At 43.1% G+C, this 15,243-nt stretch overlaps 1 pseudogene; it reads right to left on the reverse strand.

Annotated features, from left to right (window-relative positions):
• Positions 1 to 303: 303 nt before the first annotated feature.
• Positions 304 to 967, reverse strand: LOC148013777 (tryptophan synthase beta chain 1, chloroplastic pseudogene; annotated as a pseudogene).
• Positions 968 to 15,243: the final 14,276 nt, after the last annotated feature.

A 15,243-nucleotide genomic window follows, 5' to 3' on the forward strand; every position in this document is an offset into this window, starting at 1 on the left:
AGCATTATGAATTGAGGTACTGAAACCTCGTTGGGCCAACGAAAGCAGAATTGCTAACGAACAAGGAAGCAGAAAACAAATGTCTGTGTGTGTGTATCACGTTTTCCTGTCTGTCACGCACTCTCGTCACAAATTAGCTTTTCTTCCCCAGTGGAGCAGCAGAGTCCAGGATTTCCCAAAATTTTCTCATTGATGAAGCCTCATCAACAGTCGTCAGACTTCTCCTCTCCCAGATTAGCCTCGCCTTCCTTCCTTTTCGTCCCACAGGCTTGCTTTTCCCTCCCTCCTTAGCTTTTGAATCCGCTAATTAGCGACTCTCCTTCCATGTTTTTTTTTCCCTTCCGTTCCTCCCCACTTATCTAGAGCATGTCGTCTAGTCTCTTTGCCAATAATTGCGTGAAAATCTCTCACTAGCATTGGATAAGGGTGAGGTCTAGCTATGGACCCTAAAATATAGTGTGTGGTCTCTACATTTATAACCCAGTCTCTTATTGCTTTTGATGTCTCATCTTTCAACGTACCTATACCAGACTGGACAGCACGTACCTCAGCTCCAAGGAGTCTCATTCTGAATACATTAAGAGCCTGTCGTTCCATATCTTTGGCACCCATGTAAACAACACATTGTAACCCAAAGCGAGCACACACTGTAGCAGTGGCAACTCCATGCTGCCCTGCACCAGTTTCTGCTATGATACGGTTTTTACCAATCTGCTTAGCCAGCAAAGTTTGCCCAATGGCATTGTTGATCTTGTGAGCACCTGTATGATTCAAATCCTCTCTTTTGAGATAAATAAGAGGCCCCCCCGTCTTGACCTTGCTTATAATGTTCTATCAATCTCTCTGCAAAATAAATTTGTGATTCTCACCCAACGTAATCCTTTAGGATTCCTGCAAGCTCTTCCTGGAAGGCAGAATCTGCCGAGAGATAAGTGAAAGCGGCCTCCAGCTGTGCTCCATGCTCCATGCTTCTCATAGCACGTTTCAATGCTTGGCCTCCTTCTTCCCAACTCCTGGATGTGGAGGTTTGGTATCATTAGGTATTTTTGATGTAGCTGGAGAAGGAGAAGACAAAGTCCTGAACGAATATGTGTAACATGTTTACCAGCATCAGTTGTGCTTTCCACTTGACCTTGCTCAACATAGGCTGAAAGCATCTCATCATGTTCACCACTATGCCTCCAACTCCTCCCCACTATACTCATACGCAGAAAATAAATGTAAACACAACAACTAAGTATGTACAAAGTATCAAAGCACACACACAATTTTTGGGTGGTTTTCACACCTCGAATGCACAGCAATACAACATCCACCCCCTCTAATCCTGCGCATCCTCCGGATGGGCCAACTACCCATGATCGTTATCATCAAGATCCACAAACAGATCAATCTCATCATTACGCATTTCCGGTAGATCAACAAGATTATTTGTCATATCATCTGTCTCTTCCATTGAAGTTTCTTCTCGTTGCTCTTCTCTTGAAAATTCTTTCAATGCATAATCTTCATCATCTCTTTTCTTGAAAATCTTGATCTTTTTTCCTACAATAGGCACTCTAAGCACTATCCCATCCAATTCTGTCAGCTCATATGTTGCATTATCAAAGACATGTCTGACTATGTGTAATATTTCCGGCCATGCGAAGTTTCAGGGAAATAATAAGGTTACAGTGAAGTTTCGAACGGGATAATCTAAACTAACACACCTCCACTGAGTCCATACAAGTCACGGTTTTTCGAAACCGTATATTTCCCATAAGAACCTCCTCTTGGGAGGAGGACAAGGGATAATAATGGGAATTTAGGTAAATTTCTTTTTCTTTTTTTTCCCTCAGCCGAAGCCTGGCTGAGGGAAGATAATGATGCCTAACTAAGATGGATGAGTCGTGGGCTGCATGGGAGGGGGGGGAACCCATGCAAGGGGCCACGTGGGGGAGCCCTTCTCTCCCCCCCCCCCCCCCATGCCTATATAAACAACCGCTTACGTGTAGAGGGGGGGGATACTACTCGCCGTGCTGAGGAGGAGGAGGCTCTGAGAACTCATCGCCGTGCAGAGGAGGAGAGGAGGATTGCGAAGTGGAGCCTGGGGTCGCCGCCTGCTCAGGTCGGCAGTCATCGAGCTGCATCCGAGGAGGGATAGGCCGACGCGTTGATGAACGCTGCCGTGCTGCACTAGTTTCCACCAGGCTGCCGCCACGATCAGAGGGGTTTTCTTCACAATTTCTTTTTCCCCCTGCCGTCGTAAAATTTCCCCCCCCAATCATTACTTCTCCCACCCACGTTTTCTGTAAAGGATAGAAGCTTCCTAGAAGCTTCTAAAGGGAAGGCCCTAAGCCCTGTGCACACGGTCTTTACCCAGTGAGCTTAAAATCCCACACCTTGTGATGGGTATTCCGGCATAAGGGAGAAGCGGATAGACGTGGAGGTTGTTTTGCCAAGGATAGGAGGAATCCGCGGAGTTAGAGTCATCAACGATGGCGCCCAAGAAGACACAAGGCGCACCTGCGGGAGGTTCTTCCCCGGACTTACACGTGGATATCACCGGGGATCCACAAATCCAGGTTCCGTAAATATATTCCCACATGAAGAGATGTTTTAAATACGCTTAACTCCATAGGGAAATTCATACTACGTTATCATTAATTCATGGGTAGTGATAATAGTACATTCGATAAATTATAGATAAAGGATCCGTGCATATCATGCATCTACAAAGTTATGAATGAAAAGCACTTATTCTCCTTGTGAACTTAGTTGCAAACGGTCTCGTCATGCATCTTCCAAGTGGAAGCCACATATGGCCTAGGATTATTGTTAAAGTGCATTGGTCATGTAGGAAAGGAGTATTTTTTTTTGCATTTAGTCAATAACTCCCTTCGTTATGATTCGCGTGAGGGATTTATTAACTTCTGTTTCACGGCATGATAAAGAACCCCGATCTTATAAATGGCATGGAGGATGATGCTTGCAAATAAATTAAATCGACTCTTGCCTTAGTATTGCATGAACTTCACTTACGATGTTGTTGTATCTAAGGGTCGCACTTTTACTTTCGCAAACTTCATTTCATCATGTAACATTTAGGAATGATTGCATGGCTTATAAAAGCATGAAATGCAAATACTTAGACACAAGGTTGTAGGTGTTATCCCTTGACCTAAATCCTAGTAAGCCCTATGTAGATTACTCTTCAAATTATCTCGCCTTTTGACTTTAACTAAAAGGAAGGGATAGGACTACTGCGGATCTTATGGCATGTGAAAGTAATGTATTACAGGTTTACATGTATTGTAGTAACGAAGTTTATACCAAACTAAAGCTAGTGTTAACTCATTCCATTTTACATGCTATTTGCAGGTCCATAAGATCATTTTCGTACTCTATTATTTCTTTTCGGATAATATCTTATGGGTGTTAACCTTTCCTCATGAAATCATTACGAGGAGGATGTTACCTAACATGCGGCACACGCTTATTCCTACCATGTCTAGGACGAAAGAGAATGCACTTATAAATTCCATTTCTTTGCCCTAAGTTTAGGCTCATTACTTTGATAATGTACCAAAAAAAAACTACATGCAACCAGTCTTCTAAGGTGGATAACTCGTTTCAAATTCATGACATATTTCAATCTTGCCTAATGTTTCAAGAGATACTTTATCAAATGTATTTTTTTCCAATTTCCACATGCATTAAAATTAAGCGTAAAAATGCAATCTCCCTTATGAACTAAGCGCGCCTAATCATTTCTTTATGCGAAAATAACTCGAAAGAACCTGGACTTGAGGGCTCGGGGAGATATCCACTTGTATACTTGGAGATGAACCTCCCGCGGTCGCACCTTGTGATCTTTTTGGGGCCATCGTAGGGATAGATTCGGCTTCTGATTTTCCTTTGTGGTCTACGAATTGACTTGCCTCGGAATGCGGCCATCCGACTTTTGCCTTTTTCCTCGTATGCGGAAGATTCCTTTGCGGGATGGCGCTTGCGAAAAAAGGGCTTTAAAGTCTTTTTGCGAAAAGCCTTTTTCGATGGGTCTAGTGGGGGTCCTTACGGGCTTCACCTTCCCCTCTTCAAAGTCCCGGGGAGGGGTATGAATGGGCCTTTGGGAAATGTGGTGGGAGGGGGGCTAAGGAAGCCCCCTCCTCTTAGAAGCTTCTAAGAAGCTTCTAAGAAGCTTCTGGACTCCTGCAGCCACGTGGGGGGGGGGGAGTCGTAATCCAGAGCGGCGGCGGTCTGAGATGGCCTGGCGACTGGCGGACTGGGCTGCTGGCGAACTGGGCGGCTGGCGGACTGGCGGACTGGCGGCAGCGTGGCGCTTCACGACGGTGACCTCCTCCTGCTCACAGCCCGGCCTCCTCCCTTCACGTCTGGCACCTCCTCAGCACCCCTTAGCACCTCCTAGCTAGGGGGTGTTTATATAGGCATGGGGGGGGGGTGGGGAAGAGGGCCTCCACACACGTGGAGGACTCCCCCTCATGCAGTCTGACTTTACTCCACCTTGGCCATCCCCCCTCCACACTCCCTCTCCCCCAGCCATGCATCGGCTGGGGGAAGGGATAATAATTAAAAAAATTTGCCTTGAATTTATCCCATTTGCCCTTCCCAAGCGGTTGTTTCCTCGCGGCTTTTACGGTCTTCAACCCCGGCCTTTAATTCTCGACATGGAGGCCTCATTTTTGAGCGTGCATGGTGTGGATGAGGTTACCAATAATTACGAAGTAGGGAATACCCTTGCACAGGGTTTACACGGCGTGCGGTAAGTTAATATTTACGGTACGTGGTACGCGGAAATATTACATTCTCTCCCCCTTAGAAGAATCGAGATGTCCTCATCTCAAGGTAAACTGGGGATATTGAAGATTGGGAGAAGTTTCATCCATCCAGGTAGCATCCTCTTTGGGATAATCTTTCCACTGGACGAGGCATTCTTTCAAGGTTCTAGATCTCAACTGTCTCTCCCTGACATCTAAAATCTTTTCCGGTCTTAGTTCAAGGACTCCTTGACTAGGCATTACAATTTGTTGGTCATCAAGTACATGATTTGGGTTGGGTACATACTTTTTTAAGAGACTAATATGGAATACATTGTGAACTTTTAGGTTATCAGGAAGTTGCAATTTATAAGCATTGGGTCCTAGGCATTTGAGGATTTTATACGGTCCACAATACCTTGGACTTAGCTTCTTGCATTCTCCTAGAGATAAAGAGTTCTTTTTCGGACGTACACGAATGAAGACCATGTCTCCTTCTCCGAAGACCCTCTCTTGGCGTTTCAAATCCGCATATGCCTTTTGTCTATCTTTGGCTGCTTGTATGTCTTGTCTTATTGACCTTATTTGGTCATCCATGTCCTCCAACATTTGTCTTGAAGCTTCCACTCTCAGGGTAGGATCAGAAAAATTTAGGGGACTTCGACAATCATGACCATACAATGCCTGGAAAGGCGTCATTTGAATGCTCTGCTGGTAAGAAGCATTGTAAGCAAATTCTACTAACAGCAAGTATTGAATCCACCTCTTCGGCTCTCGACGGCAGTAAGCCCTAAGCATATCCTCAATGATTTGATTTACTCGTTCTGTTTGTCCATCCGTTTGGGGATGGTAGGCAGTGCTAAAACAGAGCTGAGTTCCAATAGCTTCAAAGATAGCTCTCCAGAAGTGTGAAGTGAAAAGAGAATCTCGATCGCTAACGATCCTTCTAGGTAGCCCATGTAGCTTGAATATTTCTTTGATAAACACTCTAGCAATGTCGGAGGCTTTATAGTTTGTCTTTACTAGAATCAGGTGTGCAACCTTAGTAAGCATGTCAACTACAACCATAATGGAGTTGTACCCTCCTTGGACTTGGGGTAAGCCCACCACAAAATCCATACTGATGAATTCCCATTTCATTTGGGGAATGTCAAGTGGTTGCAAATTTCCTGGCATCATGACATGTTCAGCCTTGATACGTTGGCAAGACAAACATTCGGTGACATATTTGAGGACGTCACCTTTGAGCCTCTCCCAATGGTAGCTTTTCCTAACTGCATTAAGAGTTTTTGCATAGCCAGGATGTCCTGCGAAAGGGGAATCATGAGCTTCCCATAATATCTTTTGCTTAAGTGACTGACTTGTTGGTATACATAACCTTGTTCTGTAATAAATAAGTCCATTGTCAATAGAAAATTCATGATACTTGGCCTGTAACTTCGGATTCTGATCCTTGGTAGATATTTCTTTTATCATTGCTTGGTAGGCTAAGTCATGGCATGCCTCCTCTCTAGCTAGTTCGAGTATAGGGTTGCTTGGCATAGATACCTTTGTAGCCAGAGATCTGGCCGTTGATGGATTCTGCAAGATTAGGGAATTTAGGAATGCCTTGCGACTGAGTGCATCGGCAACTACATTCTCTTTCCCTGGTCGATACTTGATTTCAAAATCATACTCCTCCAATATTTCAATCCATCGACGTTGCCTCATGTTGAGCTCGTTCTCGGTAAAAATCCATTTGAGGCTCTTATGATCGGTTACTAGAGTGAACTTGTTTCCCAACAGATAGTGTCTCCAAAGCTTTAGAGCATGGATGACAGCTAATAACTCCAGATCATGAGTGGCATAATTCTTTTCGTGACTCTTCAATTTCCTTGAAGAATATGCTACTGGATGACCTTCCTGCATAAGAACACACCCCAAGGCAAGAATGCTGGCATCAGTTACTACCTCGAACTCCTTATTGAGGTCAGGAAGTTTCAGAATAGGTGCTAATACCAAACATTGCTTCAATTGGTCGAAGCTATTTTGTTCGGGAGTTGACCGTGTAATAGAAGTCTGCTTCTTTAATAAGTCGGTAAGAGGTGCTGCAATCAAAGCATAGTTTTTGATAAAGACCCTATACCATCCTGTCAAGCCAAGAAAACTGCGTATCTCTTTGACGGATACTGGTATTGGCCATTCAAGCACATCTCTGACTTTGGCTGGATCTACCGATATTCCTTCTGATGATACTATGAATCCTAGATATTCAATCTGACGTTTGAAGAATGCACACTTCTTCATTTTTGCATACAGCTTATGAGACCTCATTGTCTCCAACACAATCCGTAGTTGTGGTTCATGATCTTCTTCCTGTTTAGAATAGACTAAAATTTCATCGAAGAAGACAAGCACGAAGTCATCAAGATATGGTCTAAAAATATCCTGCATTAATCTATTGAAGGTGGCAGGTACATTTGTAAGCCCGAATGACATAAGCAAGAATTCAAAGTGCCCATATCTTGTATTGAAGGTTGTTTTTGGAATATCCTCATCCTTGATCCTGATTTGATAGTAACCTGACCTGAGATCAATTTTGGAAAAGATCTTTGCACCTTGAAGGTGATCGAGAAGCTCATCTATTCTAGGAATAGGATACTTGTTCTTGACCGTTGATTGATTCAACCCACGGTAATCAATACATAGTCGAAGTGTCCCATCTTTCTTCTTCTGGAATAGAACTGGAGCTCCCCATGGTGAGTTGCTAGGCCAGATGTAGCCCTGATCTAACAGTTGCTTGAGTTGTTCCTTCAACTCAATAGCTTCCGGAATAGACATTCTATAGGGTCTCTTCGCAATTGGCGCAGCTCCTATTACTAGCTTGATCTCATGATCTACTTCTCTTTAAAGCGGGAGTTCTGTTAACTCTTCAGAACTACGTCCACGTATTCCTTCAGCTAAGTGACCAATTCACTTTACTACTTTTATCAATATTCACAGTCAAGACAATCGGGAAAAAGTTTTATTCCATTCATATCAGCATAGCCCTTTCATGGTATAATTATTTCTTGGGCCGATGGAACAAGTTAATACATTAATTCGAGGAGAATAAGATGTTGTTGCATTCAGCTACAGGAACTGAGTAGTAGTACGGATTGGGGTCATCGATCTTCAGGAATCGGTAGTTCATTGGAAGATTAGGGTATCTTTTCCTTTGATATCCATTCTTCTCATGACGTCCCAAAACCTTAATTCGGTCGGCAGGGATTCTTTGAATTACTTCTCCGTACACATACTTATTCTGGTTAACCCTTCGACCTCCAACCTGTAGAGTCGCGTTTGCGTGAGCCTCAACAAAGATGAACAGCTTTACGATCTTCAAATCCTCCATCCACTTGATTCTCTTCAAGTTAATTTGAAGGTACGCAGGTCGATAGGCAGTTATGTAATAGATCCCTGAAACACCCATCCATCTCTGTTCCACGTACATAGGCGATGGATTGTAAATGCGGTCTAAGATGTTCATCATCTCAACCCTTTGTCGATAATTTGTGGAATGCATCGCGGTCATAAACATGACTCAGAACACTAAGAACCTGTTCCATGCTTCATAATTCTGGAAGACAGTAATCAAAGTAAGGAAATGTTTGGGACACAACATTTGCTTTACTTCTTCTTATTAAAATTTCCTAAAAACAAGTCCTTTGTTGGTTTGCTCTGATACCAACTGTAACGTGTCCACTAGAATCATCCCGGACACGTCTTAGCAGTCCATCGGGAAGGATGTCTAGAAGGCTCCGCCCGGCACTCCCATGGAATGTTACGGGACTTGCGATCTAGGTCTTCCCGCGTCTGCCACATAGCGGAAGTATCCTGGCCATTCCCACTTAGGATCGACCTGAATTTGGGTTTTCCTGTTTGGTTGTTAGCTAGCAACAACTAGCGTCAGACCCGAGCGAACTACTTTACGCAGAAACGCCAGGTCCGAAGCGGATTCACGCTGCACTTGGTTCAAGGAGAATGGGAAACGAGAGGGATGCAAGGCTTGACCTCTCTGCCATAAGGCATAGTCCCATCCCGTCCCCCTAAAACAGCGTGAATCGGGTAATAGTTAATTCTAAGTCATCGTTCTCGTTACTTGTTTCGGAGATGACGATCATCCTCTGTTCGTCGAAGACTTTGAGAAAAGTTCCCGGCTAACCGGGACCACCCATCCATAGGACGGACCCATGGTCCATCCTCCGCACTTTCCTCGGTTTGTTTTAGTGATGTAATTACCTACCACATTAGTTTGACATATACCAACAGCTTCTTTGATTAACCCTGTTATGCACTGGTTCCTTCACGTAATCTTATCACAGGACATAAAGAAAACAATGCCAAACAACTTCTTTATTATCATTTTATCCTTTTATCTTTGAAATACAAGGAGTTCCCGCCCGTAGGCGTATTTATAATCCGCCCGAAGGCTATCCAGTAATCCACCAGGGATCACTAATCCAAGCTTCCGCCCGTAGACTAGTATGCGGGCCTCGAGATCCAATCCTGAGTCACGTTAGCCTCTTGTGCAGGGCCCGGAAGGCGAGGGATTTACGGCCAGAGCCCCCTCAGGCACCCAAGCGTCCTCCTGCTCCAAGTAGAACTCAACGGAGAGACCTCTCGCGGCGGGTTCGGTCCACGTTCCCGACGCGGCTAACAACCCCCTTGGTTAGGGTCAGGCAGGCAGTCGAGGGTAACTGAAGCTGCCTCTCCCTTCAGGCCTTCAACCTGAAGTATTTAGATATATTCTCATCCTTTAGTTCATTGAGCAAACAATGCAAACAGTGCTTTCTAAACTGTTACAAGCACAATCAATTTCCAGTGATCGTTTAGCTGGCAAACTGTTAAGGAGTGACTCCTTTTCTCCGAATGCAACCCGCATTCGATCCGGAATCAATTGAAACTTGGCAAGATTCCTATCATTCTTAGGTTAGGGTCATACCCTACCAATACTTTAGGTTTTATTATGGTAGATTCCAACGACCATGTCGCTTTAGTTTATTGTCTGGTCATTTGCTTCAAGGCAAATACCTAACTTTCCTTTTCCTTGGCAATTATCCCCCAAGAAAAGTGAGTAACAGGATGATTACTCATCCTCTTGTAAGTTAAATTCTTTCAATAACTTGCCAACCTCATTTCCAGAGATGACAAAACTATCTTGTGGACAAATCTCAAGTCTATACGATGTTGCAACCTTTTTGCACATGTGTTGCATCATTACACAGGATCATTCCACCCATTGAATGGCGTCCCCCGGCCACGGAATTACCTCTAGCCGAGTAGCAGGGTTTAGGGTATCCTCCAACCCATTCCTAATTATGTTGGCCCATGGTCCTAGAAATTTGAAACTCCGTCGGAGTTTCATCATTTGAACGAATGATCCTTAGATCATTTTATGCATGAACATCCAATTGATTCGACATTTCGTGAACGTGTGTAAGATCTTTGGGTTTGCGGGTTTAGACTTGGCAACAAGTGTAAAACTAGGTCGAATTCTTATTGCACTTGGCACTTGGGATACCTATCATATCAACTGAGCCATGCCCATATGAATCCCTTGTGTTTTAGGTTACTTAGACAACTCGATATACTTGTATTGTGACAAGGATGAACCTTCTAAAGGTAATAAACTAAATCCAATGGAGAACAATAGTTACAACTACACCAATACGCGTAAACATGCGATTTATTGCTTCTACGCATCACATGGTTTATCATAATTTTATCTTTCCTTGGTGTAGCAAAAATGCATGATAATCTGGATACTAACTTTTCCTAAGACCTATTAATCATGCCTACAACCTTGTAGCCTATACTTTCGAATCTTATGCTTTGACGAACCATGCAACCTTTCCTAAATGCGGCTTCTGATGAATGACGTTTTCGCATGATGACTATGCAATACGCAACATTCTCCTAGCTATAATGTAGTTAACGAAGTTTATACCAAACTAAAGCTAGTGTTAACTCATTCCATTTTACATGCTATTTGTAGGTCCATAAGATCATTTTCGTACTCTATTATTTCTTTTCGGATAATATCTTATGGGTGTTAACCTTTCCTCATGAAATCATTACGAGGAGGATGTTACCTAACATGCGGCACATGCTTATTCCTACCATGTCTAGGACGAAAGAGAATGCACTTATAAATTCCATTTCTTTGCCCTAAGTTTAGGCTCATTACTTTGATAATGTACCAAAAAAAAACTACATGCAACCAGTCTTCTAAGGTGGATAACTCGTTTCAAATTAATGACATATTTCAATCTTGCCTAATGTTTCAAGAGATACTTTATCAAATGTATTTTTTTCCAATTTCCACATGCATTAAAATTAAGCGTAAAAATGCAATCTCCCTTATGAACTAAGCGCGCCTAATCATTTCTTTATGCGAAAATAACTCGAAAGAACCTGGACTTGAGGGCTCGGGGAGATATCCACTTGTATACTTGGAGATGAACCTCCCGCGGTCGCACCTTGTGATCTTTTTGGGGCCATCGTAGGCATAGATTCGGCTTCTGATTTGCCTTTGTGGTCTACGAATTGACTTGCCTCGGAATGCGGCCTTCCGACTTTTGCCTTTTTCCTCGTATGCGGAAGATTCCTTTGCGGGATGGCGCTTGCGGAAAAAGGGCTTTAAAGTCTTTTTGCGAAAAGCCTTTTTCGATGGGTCTAGTGGGGGTCCTTACGGGCTTCACCTTCCCCTCTTCAAAGTCCCGGGGAGGGGTATGAATGGGCCTTTGGGAAATGTGGTGGGAGGGGGGTTAAGGAAGCCCCCTCCTCTTAGAAGCTTCTAAGAAGCTTCTAAGAAGCTTCTGGACTCGTGCAGCCACGTGGGGGGGGGGGAGTCGTAATCCAGAGCGGCGGCGGTCTGAGATGGCCTGGCGACTGGCGGACTGGGCTGCTAGCGAACTGGGCGGCTGGCAGACTGGCAGACTGGCGGCAGCGTGGCGCTTCACGACGGCGACCTCTCCCTGCTCACAGCCCGGCCTCCTCCCTTTAAGTCCGGCACCTCCTCAGCACCCCTTAGCACCTCCTAGCTAGGGGGTGTTTATATAGGCATGGGGGGGGGTGGGGAAGAGGGCCTCCACACACGTGGAGGACTCCCCCTCATGCAGTCCGACTTTACTCCACCTTGGCCATCCCCCCTCCACACTCCCTCTCCCCCAGCCATGCATCGGCTGGGGGAAGGGATAATAATTAAAAAAAATTGCCTTGAATTTATCCCATTTGCCCTTCCCAAGCGGTTGTTTCCGCGCGGCTTTTACGGTCTTCAACCCCGGCCTTTAATTCTCGACGTGGAGGCCTCATTTTTGAGCGTGCATGGTGTGGATGAGGTTACCAATAATTACGAAGTAGGGAATACCCTTGCACAGGGTTTACACGGCGTGCGGTAAGTTAATATTTACGGTACGCGGTACGCGGAAATATTACAGTAATTGTTAACGGATATCGGTCTGGCCAACGTTCGGTTCCCTTCTTCCAAGGACAAGGCTTTCGTGGGTGGAAAGCAAAGATGATGCTAATTCTTGAAGGTGACGAATTATTTGATATTGTTTTGGGCGACCTGTCTTGCCTAGTTCAACCTATTGATGTGATGAATAACAATTCTGTGATTATTGATGGTCCATTATTTGAACAATGGAAAATTGATCATACTGATTGGATTCATCATGACAAAGCGGCTCGTCGTTATATATTGTCTGCACTTCGTGACTCACTTATCTTGGATGTCTTTCATTTGGAAACCTCTCATGCTATTTGGGAGTATCTTATCTCAACGTTTGAGAAGAAATCGGTCACCGAAATTTTATATCTCCAAACTTGTTTGAAGAATCTTCAATATAAGGTTGGTACTTCTATGCACTCTCATATCGAGGCTTTTAAAGACATTATCAATCAGCTTGGTGCTGCTGGCGCTCCTGTTGCTAAAAATCAGATTGTTACTCAACTTCTTCATACCATCAAAGATCCTTTATATGACAATATCATCACTATTTTGTCTAACAAGGATGATATCCACTTTGATAAAGCATGTATATCTCTTATTGAATATTCTCAACATCATGAGCATCATTTGGAAAAATTTGATGTTGTTTTGGTCACTCGCGAACAAAGGGATTTTGATGCTGCTTTTGTTGCTCGCAAGCGTTCTGCTTCACGTTTTCAGCAGGGTGGACGCTCTAATCCCGGTAGTAAATCTTCTCGTCTTGCTTATCCTAACAAAAATTGTTCTTACTATGATAAGAAAGGTCATGTGGCTTCTAATTGCTGGGCACGTCAATATGATGAGGAGCATGGAGTTACTACAAAGCAACCTCACTCGTCCAAAAGTTTTCCTCCTTGTGATTATTGTGCACATACAGATCATCCATCTCGTCATTGTTATAAACAAAGATATGATGAAGAACGTTCTCAAGCTTATATTGTTCAACAAACTTCAACTGATGATGATCATACTCATCAGGAGCTCAATTTCGTCCATTATGATATCTCTCCAGAAAAGGTACTTCATGTTCATGATGGTTCTCTATTCATCGTTGATTCAGGTGCCACTAGAAACATGACATACCAATGGCAGTGGCTTCACAATTATCATTCTCTTCCTGTCAAGAAGTTTGTTTACCTTGCGGATGATACGACTTGTCAAGTCAAAGGAGTGGGTGATTTATATTTGGGGACTGTTTCATCCACTAGAATATTAAGAGGAGTTCTTCATGTTCCATATTTGCAAAGAAATCTTATTTCTGTTGCTCATCTAGTTGATCTTGGTTTGTTTGTTGGATTTGATCATAATCAATGTCGTATAGAGAAAGGCGGGCATACTATAGCAGTGGCTCCTCGACATGGTAATCTATTTGAGCTATCATTGAACGATACAGTTGCAAATTTTGTTACTGCCCCTAGAGATGCAGATTGCAAATTATGGCATCAACGATTTGCACAATCAGATTTTGCCAAAATTCTTGATCTTCATCGTCATGGTCTTGTGCAAGGTATGGATCTTAAATCTCATCCACGTATGGGAATATGTGAGTACTGTGCACTTGGAAAACACCATCGTTCACCTTTCCACACTTCTACTTCATCACATTCCTGTGCTCTCTTGGATTTGGTTCATACCGATATTTGCGGTCCTTTTCCTGCCTCAAAGTCTCAATATCGATATTTTATAACTTTCATTGATGATTTCTCACAGTACACACATGTCTATCTTCTTCGATATAAGTCTGAGGCTTTACCTGTATTTAAACAATACAAGATAAGTGTGGAGCTTCAAACTGGATTCTCTATAAAGACGCTTCGCAGTGACAATGGCGGTGAATATGTATCCAATCTATTTGATGACTTCTGTAAGGATCAAGGTATTCATCATGAGTTTACAGTTCCTTATTCTCCTTAGCAAAATGGCGTTGCTGAGCGCAAAAACCTCACGATTCTTAATGCTATACATTGCATGCTTATACACTCTGGTTTGTCTCGAAAGTTTTGGACTGAAGCACTTCTAACAGCTGTTTTTATTCAAAATCATCTTCCAACTATTGCACCTGCTGGTAAAATTTCTATAACAATTTGGAGAGGGAGGACACCTTCAGTCTCTCACTTTCACACATTTGGCTGCATTGCTTATATTCATGTGCCCAAGGACACTTTGGATCCTCCAGGTTTGAAGGTTATTTTTCTTGGTTATTCAGATCATTCCAAAGGTTACAAATTTTATGATCCTTCTTCTCAAAAGGTTATCATTAGTCGTGATGCTATATTTGATGAGAAGACTATGGGTGGCACATGGTCGTCAGATGTTTCAGATGATACATAGTCTTTGCTTAGTGCATTTCCTTACTTGCTTTGTGATTCTACTAATTCTGATGATCATAAACCTCCTTCACCTCCAAAGAAGATTGATGAAAATTTGGAGATCTATGTTGATCTTCCTATTGAGATAGAGCATGGATTCTATTCTATTGAATATGATGTCTTTGATGATGCTATGTCTGTCCAAGAGGATCCAATATCATATATGGAAGCTATCAATTCGTCTCAAAGGGATCAATGGCAAGAAGCTATGCAAGCTGAGTACGATTCTTTAATCTCCAAAGGTACATGGATTCTTACTGAAGTCCCCCCAAATCGTGTTCCTATCAAATGTAAATGGGTTTATAAAACCAAGACCAAAGCTGATGGCTCGTTTGATAAGTTCAAAGCACAACTTGTTGCAAAAGGTTACTCACAGATTGCAGGAGTAGATTATCAAGAAACATTTTCTCCCGTTGTGCGCTCCACAACTATTCGTATGATTTTGGCTTTTGCAACACTATTTGATCTAGAAATTCACCAAATGGACATTAAAACGACTTTTCTCAATGGAGATCTTGAAGAAGAAATCTATATGGAGCAACCTGAAGGTTTTATGATTGCAAGAAAGGAGCATCTTGTATGCCAGCTTCATCGTGCATTATAT

This window comes from Lygodium microphyllum, chromosome 26, assembly GCF_053477565.2.
Source record: "Lygodium microphyllum isolate KBCC chromosome 26, Lygodium_microphyllum_v1.1.10, whole genome shotgun sequence".
Classification (NCBI taxonomy): domain Eukaryota; kingdom Viridiplantae; phylum Streptophyta; class Polypodiopsida; order Schizaeales; family Lygodiaceae; genus Lygodium; species Lygodium microphyllum.